Below are 12,941 nucleotides of genomic sequence, written 5' to 3'. Positions count from 1 at the left end.
GTGTGCAAAGCAACGATTTAATATAAAGATATTTTTTTAAAAAATAAGTATTTTCTGTATACATGAGTATATCTCTACTCAGAATCGAATGAGTAATGGACAGTCAAAAACCATGTGTACTATGTCTCTTTGAAAGTTGTCAGGGGGCCTTTCTTGGACTGCATCTGAGAGACACATCAGGATCCTGAAACAGCAAATGTGTTTCAGTGAGCTAATCTCCCTTCCTCACTAATGAAAGCTGTGGATGAGATGAGAATCACGAGGTGTATATGTTTCAGGTGAACTATCAAGGATTAACAGCAGTGTGCAGCAATCAGTCAACACGTTATGCCAATTTTTTTCTGGTACAGAGAATGTGAGTGCCAGGTGGGATTAATAGTATGTTGTAATAGAACGTAAAGAGAGGTGAATAGGAAAGATAGGAACTCCCTGAGTTAATAAACTCAGTTTTCAGGGGTATTAAAGTGCAAAAAGCCAAGGGACGGAATGATACCTTCTTATTTGATTGGTGGCATTCATTAAGGCATTAGACTGCATGAGCTCCAGACTCCTCCTGGTCTGACACCAACCTGCCCCGGGATCTGCCCAGTAGCAGAGCCTTCACAGAGGTCCTGTCTCCGCTCCACACCTCAGAGGGAGACCAGTGTTGGCCCCAGTATGCAGCCACAATGCCCGTCCATCGGCTAAGGGTGCCACGGGTTTACGCTTTTCATCTTTCTGATGCTCGAGCATGGGGACCGAAGGAGGGTTAGGACCCCAACCAACCACCCTCTCCCTTGAGTTTTCCTGGGGAAACCATTTTCCCATGACAATTGGAGCCTACAGATTCTGGGGGGAGACACAAGTCAGGGTTCAACTGGTCAGCCAGCCGGGAGACCAGATGTCTCAGGCCGACCTGGTGGACAGAGTGCCTAGGTGGCAGCCAATGATGTAGCCAGTGCTCAGGGGGCTCCTTTCTAGAGCCACACATTAACTTCTTGCCTCTATGCAACTCTTCTGGGGCCTGCTACGGCCATCTGGTCATCCTACTGACCTGTGAGGGATTGTGCCCCCCTCTTTGCACCTAGAGATTCATGGTGAGTGGGAGAGGCCCCTTTGCAGCATGGCACAAGGTGGAGGCAGCCTCCCACAGTCCTATCCCTTCCAGCCGACCTGGTGGCAGAGGGATCCCAGACACACAGGCAACCACGGACAGAGACGACCTTTTGGCTCAGAGGCTGACATTCAATGCATCGCAGCAAGGTAGCTGCTCTGCTACTTACAAAACCCTGACACAGAATCAGGTTGCCTTTGAATGATTTAGCACCAGCTGCCCCACAAACATGTGGTGCGCTAAATGTGATGGAGGTGGCCCTCCTACACCGTGCTCCGGTCTCCAAGCATGTGGCTCTATACATAGCCCAGAGGACAGCAATTCCAGGCCAACAGAGGGTAAATGGCACTGCAGCATTGTTATGGTTAAGGGGATTCTTGCTTAAAAGCATTCAGTCATATTCCTACAGATGCTAGCTTCACCCCATTGGCTCCTCAGCCGAGCATATACTCCAAATGTCTGAACCTGTGGTTCATGTTATACTGAGAAGTATTACTATTACAACAAGACATCATCAGTAGGGTAAAACTAACCTGTCTCACGACGGTCTAAACCCAGCTCAAGTTTCTCATTAGTGGATGAACAATCCAACGCTTAGTGAATTCTGCTTCACAATGAAAGGAAAAGCCTACATCGAAGGGTCAAAAACCAAAGTCGCTATGAAAGCTAGTCATCTACAAACCAGTTATTCCTGTGGTAACCTTTACGACACCTCCTGTTTGAAACACATAACGTCAGAAGGATCATGAGTTCCCGCTTTCACAGTCTGTATTCGCACTGACAATCATGATCAAGTGAACTTCTGCCCCTCTGCTCCACAGGGGGTTTCTGTCCTCCCGGAGCTCACCTTACGACACCTACTTAATCATTTGACAGGTGTACCGCCCCAGTCAAATTTCCACCTGTCACTGTTATTGTGGTGGGAATATAAAACTTGTGTCTCTGAGTGCCAGCTATCCTGAGGGAATCTTCGGAGGGAACCAGCTACTAGATGGTTCAATTAGTCTTTCACCCCTAAACAAGGACAGCCGATTTGCATGTCAGGATTGCTATGAACCTCCACCAGAGTTTTCTCTGGCTAAGCCCTTCTCAAGAGTAGTTCACCATATTTCAGGTCATATCACACATGTTCATGGTCCACCTTCCTGAAAGAACAGGCAAGATGGGCCGGTGAAGCGGCTACCATGAGGCCGCAGTGGGATCCCACCTTCGTAAAGCCACAGGTTTTTGATCAGCCCTCTGACATGTGTATGTGTCAGACTCCTTTGTCTGTGTTTCAAGATGGGTCAAGTGATTAACCATTATCACTGCAGACCCCTGATGTCTGGCATGTCCCTCTCTGACCAGCAGCACAATGCTATCAGGTTGCACTGAACACAGCCTGACCCAATCACACTCTTGCCAGGAGCAGGGCACTTTGTCTTCCATCTCTGCCCCAGCAAACCCCAATAGGGGTAGGTGCAGTTGCCGGGGGTGCATGGAGACGGTCAATCTCCCTTGATCCCGCGAACAAAGCGAAGCTGCTGCTAGGGGCTGTAACACTCTCTGACACAGTGGAGAGCCACCTGCCACTTTGAAGCCTTCCCAGATGACCTGGAGCCGGTTGTGCTACAATGCTGTCAAGGAAAGCACCCTCACCTTCCCACTGTGTTGAATCTCCCGGTATGGAGCACAGAACCCATCCATTTACCTATTGACACTTTCACACTCTCTTGAACTCTCTCTTCAAAATTCTTTCCAACTTCCCCTTTCGGTGAATGGTAGATATCAGTCTTGCGCCTTTTTTTAGTCTAAGATGGAGTTTACCACCAGTTCTAGGCTGCATTCTCAGGCAATCCGACTCCAGAAAAGTATGCAAGGGTCTCCTCAACGGTGCATATGGGTGCCCGAGGCAATGTGTGCGGCCAGCTCTGCAGTACCACAGACAGCCACATGCAGCACGCAGCCAGGCACCCCAGGTTTTTCAGCCCTAAATGGACCGGGCGGTCTCCTGCTCCATCAAGATGGGGAAAACCAGGCTTGCTTCATGGAGAGAAGGGGGCGGCTTGTGATGGGTGATCAAGGATCTGGCCTTGGGAGGATGAAGACAGCAGAGCCCCCTGAGACAGCCCAAGCCATGCCCTGGGAGAAAACTAGGGCAATTGATGTTCAAGAGACCTTCAGCCAGGAGTAGCTCTGGATAGGAACCAGGGCCACTAAGTGCATTCAAAGTGTTGATGATCAATGTGTCCTGCAATTCACACTAATTCTCAAAGCTCGATGCGTTCTTTATCGACATGTGAGGTGAATGATCCACTGCCAAAAGTCAGAGGGAACTTTTGCAGGTGCAGCAGAGGAAGGCTTCAACCACCTGCAAGGTGAAATATCCCTGCAGCCTATCAGTCTTTTCCTTTGTAACTCAGCCTCCAAAATTTAAAGAGATTTCCAGGTGCTTGGTCCAGGAGCCCCACCCTGCCGCCACAGCAGGCGGACAAGCAAGAGGCTCCAAGAGCAGTGGAAGCAGAAGTTCACCACTAGCCCTCCCGAATAGGGCAGCACAAGCCTTGAAACCCCAGGCTGGCCACAAGGGACCAGGCCACTAGGTGTCTGGCAACAACAGAGGTCGATCCACCTGCACATCAGCCACCCATGGGGGCGTTGGTGCTTGCAGGAGTGCCACCTTCTCCCACTCCTTTGAAGCATATCACACTGGCATGGCATCTCCACCAAGATGAGCCAGGGTTCCCGTATGGAAGAGGTGTGGCGCCGCGGCCAGGGCGACTGATTCCAGATTCTGGGGATCAAGGTTCGATCCCGGCGCCGGCGGCAGATTAGCCCGGCACCATGTGACTCTAGGTAATAGCTTGCTTAATCTTCCTGACGGCCCCCAGCGCCTAGAGACCCTTACGGGTGATTGTTTGCGCTTTACAAAATGTGGATTATTATGGCTCCACCTCCTTTTCACGCAGGCTGCCCTGCTACCCAAGTAAGGCCACTCCTCGGTCACATGAAATCTGGGCCCAGGTGGCAGAGCCTTTATGAGGGTCCCAGCCCAGAGAGGCACAACAATTAGGTTCCTCCCTATGGGTTTGAGTAGGGTGAACATGGGTTCCATCTTGAGAGGGATGTCATTAGCATTGTGTCCCTCCTGGAAGAGCCAAGGGGTCATCCACCCACTATCAGTCTTGTCCTCCTGGGTGAAGGAGCCAGCCCGTGCCTGGTCGTTGCCCAAGAGCCAGTGGACGCAGCCTGCTCTGCTTGCTAGGGCGTGCAAGGGGAAGGCCAGCCCCTGTGCCTTGGCTTCCATCTGGGAGACAGCCGAGGGTTTGGGCTGGTCCCGTTAGTCATTCAGGCTACTCCACCATTAATAATCCTTCTGTAGGTTCACCTACGCAAACCTTGTTATGACTTTTCCTCCCTCTAGATAGTCAAATTTGATCGTCTTGATGGTACTCTGTCAGTGCCATTGCCCACTCCGGTGGGGTTGATTTAAGTACCTCACTAAGCTATCTAATTGGTAGTAGCAACGGGAGGTGTGTACCGAGGGCAAACAAAAATCAATGCAGAATGGGGCAAGTAATAAAATGCGGTACAGGAAGGCAAGCACAAAACAATGCAGGAAGATGGGCAAGCAATACACAATGCAGGAACAGAGCCAAGCAACACAGATTGCAAGACAGGGACAAGCAACAATCCATAACGGACCCTGGCAAGCAACAAACAGCACGGGTGGGGGCACACAATAACACAGAGCAGGAGGGTGGGTGGAGGTAAGCAATAAAATACAGCAGGACAGAAGAGTGGGTGGGGGCAAGCCACAACACAAAGCGGGACAGTGCATGCAAGCAATAACAAGGTGCCAAAACGGAGGGTGGATGGACAGGCAAGTAACAACACGGAGCACAACAGAGGGTGGGTGGGTGCAAGCAACAACATGACAAGGGATGGGTGGGAGGTGGGGCAACAGACAACACAGAGTGGGATGAGGGCGTGGGTGAGGGTCAAGCAACAACACGGAACACAATGGAGAGTGGGTTGTGGTCTTCAAGCAGGAAACAGAGCGCCAGCAACAACACAGAGAGTTGGAGAGGGCAAGCAAGAACATGAACAGAGGGTGGGGGCAAACAACAATACAGACAGCGAGTGGGGGCAAGCAACAACACAGAGGAGGACAAAATCACACAGGTAATAGAAAGTGACACGACGGGGGCATATTCCTATGAGTGAGACAGCCTACAAACACCTGCACTGTTATGGAGTGCTTCTTCTAAAAATATAGTAGCTCCGAAAGCACAAGCAGTGGAAGAACACAAGCACTTGGGCCACGCTCCGGTGAGGAAAGTGGAAGTGAAGCCAGCAAGCACTGACCAAAGAGTAGCAAGAAAAAGAGAGTGACAGCTCATGCACTATCTGAGTTGATACCTAAAAAAATGCAGCTGTTCAGTGAATATTGTCAGCTGTCCCTTGTAAGCCTCCATCTCTACATCTGGAGCCAGTCACTGGGAGTTGCAAAAGGCCATCTGTCTCATAAATATTAATGAGGCAGGACTGTTAGAAATGAACATTTTGCGCTCTGACTGATTATATCTCCGTCACAGAAGGAAATAAAGGTGGGGTCGCAAAGCAGCCATTCTGCAAAACCAGTGACTGCTTCGCGAACCCATCTTTGTACATCAAGCCCTCAGTGTTTACACCTGCTTCTTATCTTGTTAGGCTTGGCAATGTAGGGGAGAATTAGGTGAATGTGATTTTTTTGGATTTGTTATTCATCCTGGTTAAATACTCATTATTATTTACTTATGCCAGTTGAAATTCTTAAATAATTCAGTTGATGTAGCCTCAGTCCACTTCTGACAGAACAAGACCTATTTCCTGTCGTACCTACAACGCCAGGGATTAGTTTAAAATGGGAAGGTCGGGCTCTGGTACTGTTCGCCTGCGCCTGGATGTCTGTGTCAATCCCGAGGCAGAGAGATAAGTAAGGGATGCCCCCTGCGGCAGCTCATTATCAGGAGACTTGAATACGACAAGTCCTCAGTGTTTTACTCAACAACTTCGCATAAGCAGTCGGAATTATAATTTAAACAAGGGTTATTGAAATAATAATTAAAATATCAGATTCGGCCCATAATTGTGTTAGAAAATAGGTCACACTGTTCCAGCGTGAAAGGAAACTAACAGCTTCGTTACAGGGACCACAAGAACCCTGTCTATGGCCCCGAGCCAGTTTCCTGTTGACTCTGTCAGACGTGCGCCTTGAAATGGTGGCAGGAGGCGCTGACCACAACTTGCATCACCGATGAGCTGCACGATGCATCTTGCGACACTGAGACCACTCGCACAAGAAGACAGGATACGTCCCGAGTTGGTGAAGTGAGCTGTCAGACAAATTAACGCCTTGTCTATTTCTTGCAAACGCTTCTTGAAAATAAGATGCAGAACATGATTAATGGTGGAAAAAGATGTTCACATCGCTCATTGCATCACTTGTCTCCAGCCAGCAACAATGGTGTCTGCATGCAATTTATGTTGCTAGGAACAGTGGAGTTGGAACACGAGTAATAGGAAGTCACTAGTTGAAATCCACCATAGTAAACAAACACTGGCAAAGTTAATAGGTTTGGCCTTAGCAAGCTGGTGTGATGGTAATTTTTTTTTATTAGTAATCATGTGCAACCAAAGAAGAAAAAAGGGAAAAACAGAAATGTCACCTTCTAAGTGTGGCGGCCATATGCTTTCAATAGAACTGTAAAATTTGAAAAAAAAAGTGACCATTGCATATAATTTTGATAGAACCGTATGGGTGCTTCCAAAAAGGCACTAGAACTGCGAAACGGTAAAGAAAACCTTGTAGGTTTTCATGGCATGACAAGAAAATACGATTCTTAGTGACTAAAGGAAAGGCACACTTAGCTTTAAATTATTGTAATTAGAAAAAATAGTTTAAACACACAAGGGCGCCTTAAAAATAAAGGCTAGACAGGAAAAAGCATTGACAAAGTAAAATATTGACCCACCGTCCCTGGTACTCTAATGCACATCTGATCAGCGTAAATAGTACCACTCACAGTGCAAGACAGCATGTTGTATGCTGTGAAGTGTGGAAGCAAAATGTGAATGACAGATGAGCAGGCCGGAAGAGCGCCCACCCAAAGCCCCTTCATGTATTTATGCATTTATGTTTTATTTATGAATTGTTTTGATTACATGAGTCTGGCGAAAAAGTAAAAGTTGGCTCTAGACCCGGCATGAAAATGATATTAAAGTTTTGTTTGCCATTGATTTTGAGGTCTGACTTAGACATAGACAGTTACCACTGTCAGGTGCCGTCAGTGGTTGGGCTTGAAGAGCCATTGGTCATGGGACTCAAGTTCGAATGCTGTGTGATTGATCGACACTTGTTACATTTTTGGCCTATGCCCCTCTGGACTTCAGAGACGGACTGACCGGTTTAACAATCGCCTGCAGTAGGTGGTGTTTCAGGGTTTGTCCTTGTTGAGGAATGAATAGTAGTGTACGGCACATGGAGATCAGCTATAGGTTTATTTCATTGTTTTCTCATTCAAACTCGATCCAGGAGTGAACACATCTCCTTATACCGCACACAGATCCTTGCATGCACAGGCTCAAGAAGGCAGTTTTACAGACGCAAAGAGAATACCACAGGCAGAAAGGCTGCGTAGCTCTTGCAGGCAGAATCGCAACGAGTCACTGAGCTTCACAAGTATCACACAGAGAGTCTATCGCACAGACAGAGTTTCTCCAATGTGCAGAGTCACAGGTACTGGGTTACTCTAGGCAACGGATGTATGTGTGAGTTGTAGTGGTGGTCACATGTGCAGTTACAACATTGGTTGCACAATCCATGTCGAGTAGTGCAATGGCAGGGAGATCAATCAGTGAGTGAGCTGGGGAATGTGGTACCAAGGCTGTTACTATGTGGTGGTGGCATCTCAGGGTTCATGCTAGGCACCTCAAAGAAGGCATCCTCACATTTCTTCTTCATCATGCTCATAATGCCCTTCTAAGATGGCAGATAGGTCTTCTGTTCCCTGGTTATCAGTGGCAGTAGTAATATTTAAACAGCACAAAAAGTGATGGACGAAATGCCCTGAAGGTATCTCAGGCACTGGTAATTACACTGGCCTGCTTGTATTCCATATGTGTGCCTATAGACAGAGACTATCCTCAAGCAAATCAGTCTTAGCTCAGCCCCACATGGAGGTAAACCTGGGTTAGACCCTTTTGCCAGGCCTGGTTCCATTTGAACAGAAATTCAAGCACCCCAGACCAGTTTTCAGTGGAGTCAGAAACATGCAGCGCATCCAACAACTACGAAAAATCCCAGAGCATTCATAGATCTCACCTACTTGTTTGTCCAGTGCTCAGTTCTAAGCAATCTAGCGTTGCAATTAAAGAAACAGAAACATTCAACAAACAACTAGGCAAAATTACAAGCATCACTGGGCAAAGAGACCAATTCCCATCTACAATACTCCTGGCAATATTGCAATCTTATCTTCCTTGTGGAAGCACATCTCAGAGCCCTACAACTGTATTACCCAAGTGACTTGCTTTAGCCTGGGAACACTGACCTCTCATCTCAACTCTGGAATTCCTAGTGCCAAACAGGTTTAGTCCAGATCCTTAGATCCCTGCAAGAAATTAGCAAACCACATCTAAAATAAAACCAGTTTTTACAGAAAGATGACTGCCACTGTGCCAACTTATTTCTTCGTTGCTATACCGTTTTGGAATTCCTGGCCAAGGCAGCTTGCAGTCACATTTTCTATCTTCTCAGGATGTCTACTTCCTTCTTGAACAGCTCTATGTAAGGACTCAACCATGGGGCCAAACCTGAGACAGGTCTGTATGATATTTCACCAATCCCCTACCTGTGAGGGCATGCAATGGAACACTTAGTGGAGTCTCACCACCAGGACCTCGTCAGGGGTGAAGAAAAGTAACGGATTCGAGACAGCAAGATGAAATATAGCTGTGGCCCTCTGTCTACATGTAACACCTCACAGTAGAAGGGGGAATAATTTAAGAAGTAGGAAATACTTAAGAATCTGGTAGTTAAGGCATTCACTAAACATTGATCTCAAGCAGTATACAGAATTACCCCATGCGCCAGTAAACTGGGCGCTGACAAAACCTGGACAGTACCAGGAGACTCTCTCCACGTCTGGGAGCACAGGAGGCAGTAGCATGTATTGCAAGGAGGAATTGCCAGATGTATTTGTGACATAGATAGAGCCACAAGTCCTCCAGATAAGAAACACAATAGGGAAGGGGGGAAAGCAACAAAGATGCAGGAAATGCACATAGAGAAAAAACAGAGTTAAGTGAGAACTGTATAACACAGCAAAATGCGAGGCATGGACTGTTTTCTCACTGCTGCTACCTTCGGACATCTGGAAGTACGTCAAATATCCTATTCATTTGGAGAGCATTCTAGATTGATTCCATGACTCATTTTGCACACCTAGTTCCTCCGTTTAAGCCCCAGACTCAGCTGGATCATCTTACACCTCTTCCAACCCAAAGCCGGTCTTTATTTATGCCTTCTGTTCTGTGATGTCTTTCTATGTCACAAGCTACAAGCAGATCCTTCTTTCTTCTTGCTGTCCTGGATTGCCTTGGGCACTCTGACAAACCATCCCCTGACACATGCCTTACCTGACTTGTCTGTTGCTAGACAGAGCAAACATTCCTTTTACCCTAGGACCCAGACCCTTTATTTATAAGACGATTTCAAACCACACCCACATTCCCTTATTCACATCTGTGAGAAGTTGGCCTGGCATATGCTGTTCCTAGTTATAGGAACACCTTGCACCAGTCCAATTCGACTCCTATTGATGATAGGTTTAAGACAACCTTTAAAGAAAGCTATCCTAGTGGTAGCTGTGGAGAGCAGCCTTCAGGCTAAGTGTTGAAGGAGTGTTAAGCTTATTGTTTTACCATAATAACCTCTTGAATAACCAAATGAAAGAGTAGCCCACACAGGTATATATATAAAATATATGTATTTATTCTAGACAGAATCCCACAGTCACTTTATGTGGCTAGTGGCAAAGTTACAATTCAAACAAGCATTTCTAAACACAATAAATAGCACAGAAATCAATGGGCCCCAGGGGGGGACCAAACCATATACTAAAATAGTGGTATAAGAACCACGACAATTCTACAGGCAATGCCTAGGGCATTCAGGATCGCTTGCCCCTTCAGAATCCACCCACAGTTAAGAGGAAGGGGACCCACGGGAGACGCGTGCAGTGCAAAGAGCTGCTATCGGGATCGCTATGTTAGCCTATGGAGAATGTCTCGGTTGAATATTTAAAGCTTAAGGACACTTCTAGCAACAGTACAAAGTTAAGGCTTGAGACTTAAGGCTTTGGAGAGCCCACCACCACTGGAGTACCGAAGTACCACTGTTACCTGCCCCAGGGAAGCCGGGTGCATAGGTCGATTCTGGTGTCGGGTCGCGGGCTGATTTTCTATGGAAAAGTAGTCCAAACTGCTGCTAGCTGAGAGTGTCGTTGAAGTCGTGAAGATTAGAGTTGAAGAGAAGATAAAGATGAACCTGAAAGCAGAGGGGACAGAGTCTGGGTCACAGCAAGTGACCAGGGAGCTCACAGCAAGGAGCTCGTGGAAGTCGGGTGCTTCAGGTGTAGGAGGTACAGCTGGGCTCTGCAGTCACGGGCACCGGGAGGCTTCAAGGAAGGCCAGCTTCTGGAGGGCGACTGTCCCACGTCGGCTGAGGGTCGCTGCGGTGTTAGTGTCCCGATTGGATCCACTAAGCATTGGCAACCGCAACCCACGCAAGATGAACAAAGCAGCTGCTGGTGCAGACCCACGAGGTCTGAGGGTGCTCTCCTTTGCAGGGAGCGTAGAGCAGGCCTGGAGCAACCAGGGGAACTCTTGGAAAGGAAGATTGTCCTCCGTCAGGGCCCACAAGTCGAGAGACAAGGGACCGCGGAAGGCAGCAAAATGGAGTGCGTAAAAGGGCTCCCACGGGCCACCGGAGCGGGCCAGGGAGCTGAGAGTTGGCACAATTGCTGCTGGATGGTTGGCTCAGAAATGGGCCAAAGCACAACTTCCCCACTGGTCGGGGTCGTGTGCTGGACAAGAGGTGGCCGGTGTCTCGGGGTATGCGGGGATCTCGACACCCACGTGGTCCCGGGTGCTCAGACTTGCTGGGCACACTCACAGGATGCTGGGATGCACTGGAGACCCACCTCGAGGTTGCTGGACGGCGTCGAAGGTCGGGAGAGCCACGAAGTTCCAACCGGGTATCTTGTAGTCTTTTAGGTGCCTGCCAAGCAGGGGGATAACTCCTTTATCCCAAGGGAGATTTCTTCAGTCAGCTGGGCAGCAGCTCGTCGAAGGTCAGTTCTGTGAAGTTCTGCACGAATCTAAGGCTCTAGGGCAAAGTTATTCCCATATATCCCCAAGATTAGGGGATGGTCCAAAATAGAGCCTACCAATCAGAGTAGAGGCGGGAAAGGGTGGCTACACCCACTCCCCTTTGTGTGTTTCCCGCCTGGGCGAGGGGCAGGATGCCCCTGAACCGGTTCCAGGCGGTGTATGCAGAATTGGGGCTCTGCAGCTGCCTACGTGCAACTCTGAAAGGACATTTGGTGCACCCACCCTGTTCCAATCCACATTATCCTGTCTGGGGAGGTGCTGGCACCTCCCTGCCACAGGAGCCCTATTGTCCAGCTGGCGAGGCTGGGGTTTTCCCCAGCAACAGCCAGCCAGAGTCGTGTAGGTGGCGGACAGTAGCCATTTTGTGGTACATGTGCACTTTTAAATTGGTGTCTAAAATCTACCGCTTTTCCCATATCACCCTCCTAGCAAGGGGGAATCGTGCCCCCATGCCCATGGCTGGACTGGGGGTATGATTCCTTCATGTTTGACACCAAACACGATATGGTTCTGTGTAGCCATTCTCAAGTTATCGCGATGACGCGATTCACTTATAATGCGGTTTAGAGTATATGGTATGGCTACACTACAAACAACCCAGTAACGGTTTTACGAAGGTTGCAGGGAGGTCCTACTCACGTAGGGGTCCCCCCTCACACATACCTCAGCACCCAGCCCTGTAGGATTACCAGGGCCTGCCATAGGGGTGACCTATGAGAGTATATGTGTTGTAATGGTATGGGACATAGGGTACCTACATCCCTGTAAGGGGTGCTAGCACCACCTTACCCAGTCTACAGTAGTGGCCTGGTGGTGTCAGTTTGGGTGGCTGTCCCAGGGTGGCACAATAAGTGCTGCAGCCCTGGTAGGCCTACTGGGGGACCCATGCCCTGGGTACCTAGGGTACCATCTACAAGGGACTGGTAGGGCATGACCAGCATCCAATTATGTTTGTACCTAGAGTACTCACAACAGTTTTAGGGAGAAAGCAGATAGGCTGGGGTCCTGGATAGCAGGATCCCAGCCAGACTAGTCAAAAACCACTTAAATACCAGGCAAAAAGTTGGGGGCAACCATTAGTCAGATTCCACTCTCCTACATAACCCCCCCCCCAAACGAAAGGAGATAAGGCTAACCTTGTCCAGATAAGCCTTTATTTCCTGAGTGGCCATATAAGGAAGAACCTGTACTAACATGGTTGCTCCCTGTGTCATGGTCCACTTGGGAAATCCTACCCCAAGGGGTTCTAGAGTTTCTCCAAAGTCCAGGGAAATTACCTGTATTGGTTTTTGGGTCAGAGGTGGGCTGGTGGGGTGTCTGAGTCTGGAAGTGAGACCCTACTTGGGTTGGTCTCAACCTCCTCAGATCACTGGCCACTATGGAAGCCTTTCTGCCCAGGACTGTGTCATATCTGGCCCTAAGGGTCAACCTC

The 12,941-nt window shown here is 48.6% G+C and overlaps 1 protein-coding gene and 2 pseudogenes across 3 annotated transcripts in view; all 3 read right to left on the bottom strand.

The window, feature by feature from the left end:
* FYCO1 (FYVE and coiled-coil domain autophagy adaptor 1) overlaps positions 1–12,941 on the bottom strand; it is a 785,579-nt gene that overhangs the window by 468,940 nt on the left and 303,698 nt on the right. The window lies entirely within an intron of this gene.
* LOC146823097 (28S ribosomal RNA) lies at positions 1,198–3,161 on the bottom strand (annotated as a pseudogene).
* Positions 3,247–3,400, bottom strand: LOC146823096 (5.8S ribosomal RNA; annotated as a pseudogene).

Source organism: Triturus cristatus, chromosome 5_2 (assembly GCF_964204655.1).
Source record: "Triturus cristatus chromosome 5_2, aTriCri1.1, whole genome shotgun sequence".
Taxonomy (NCBI): Eukaryota; Metazoa; Chordata; class Amphibia; order Caudata; family Salamandridae; genus Triturus; species Triturus cristatus.
This window is presented reverse-complemented; position numbering and strand designations above follow the sequence as displayed.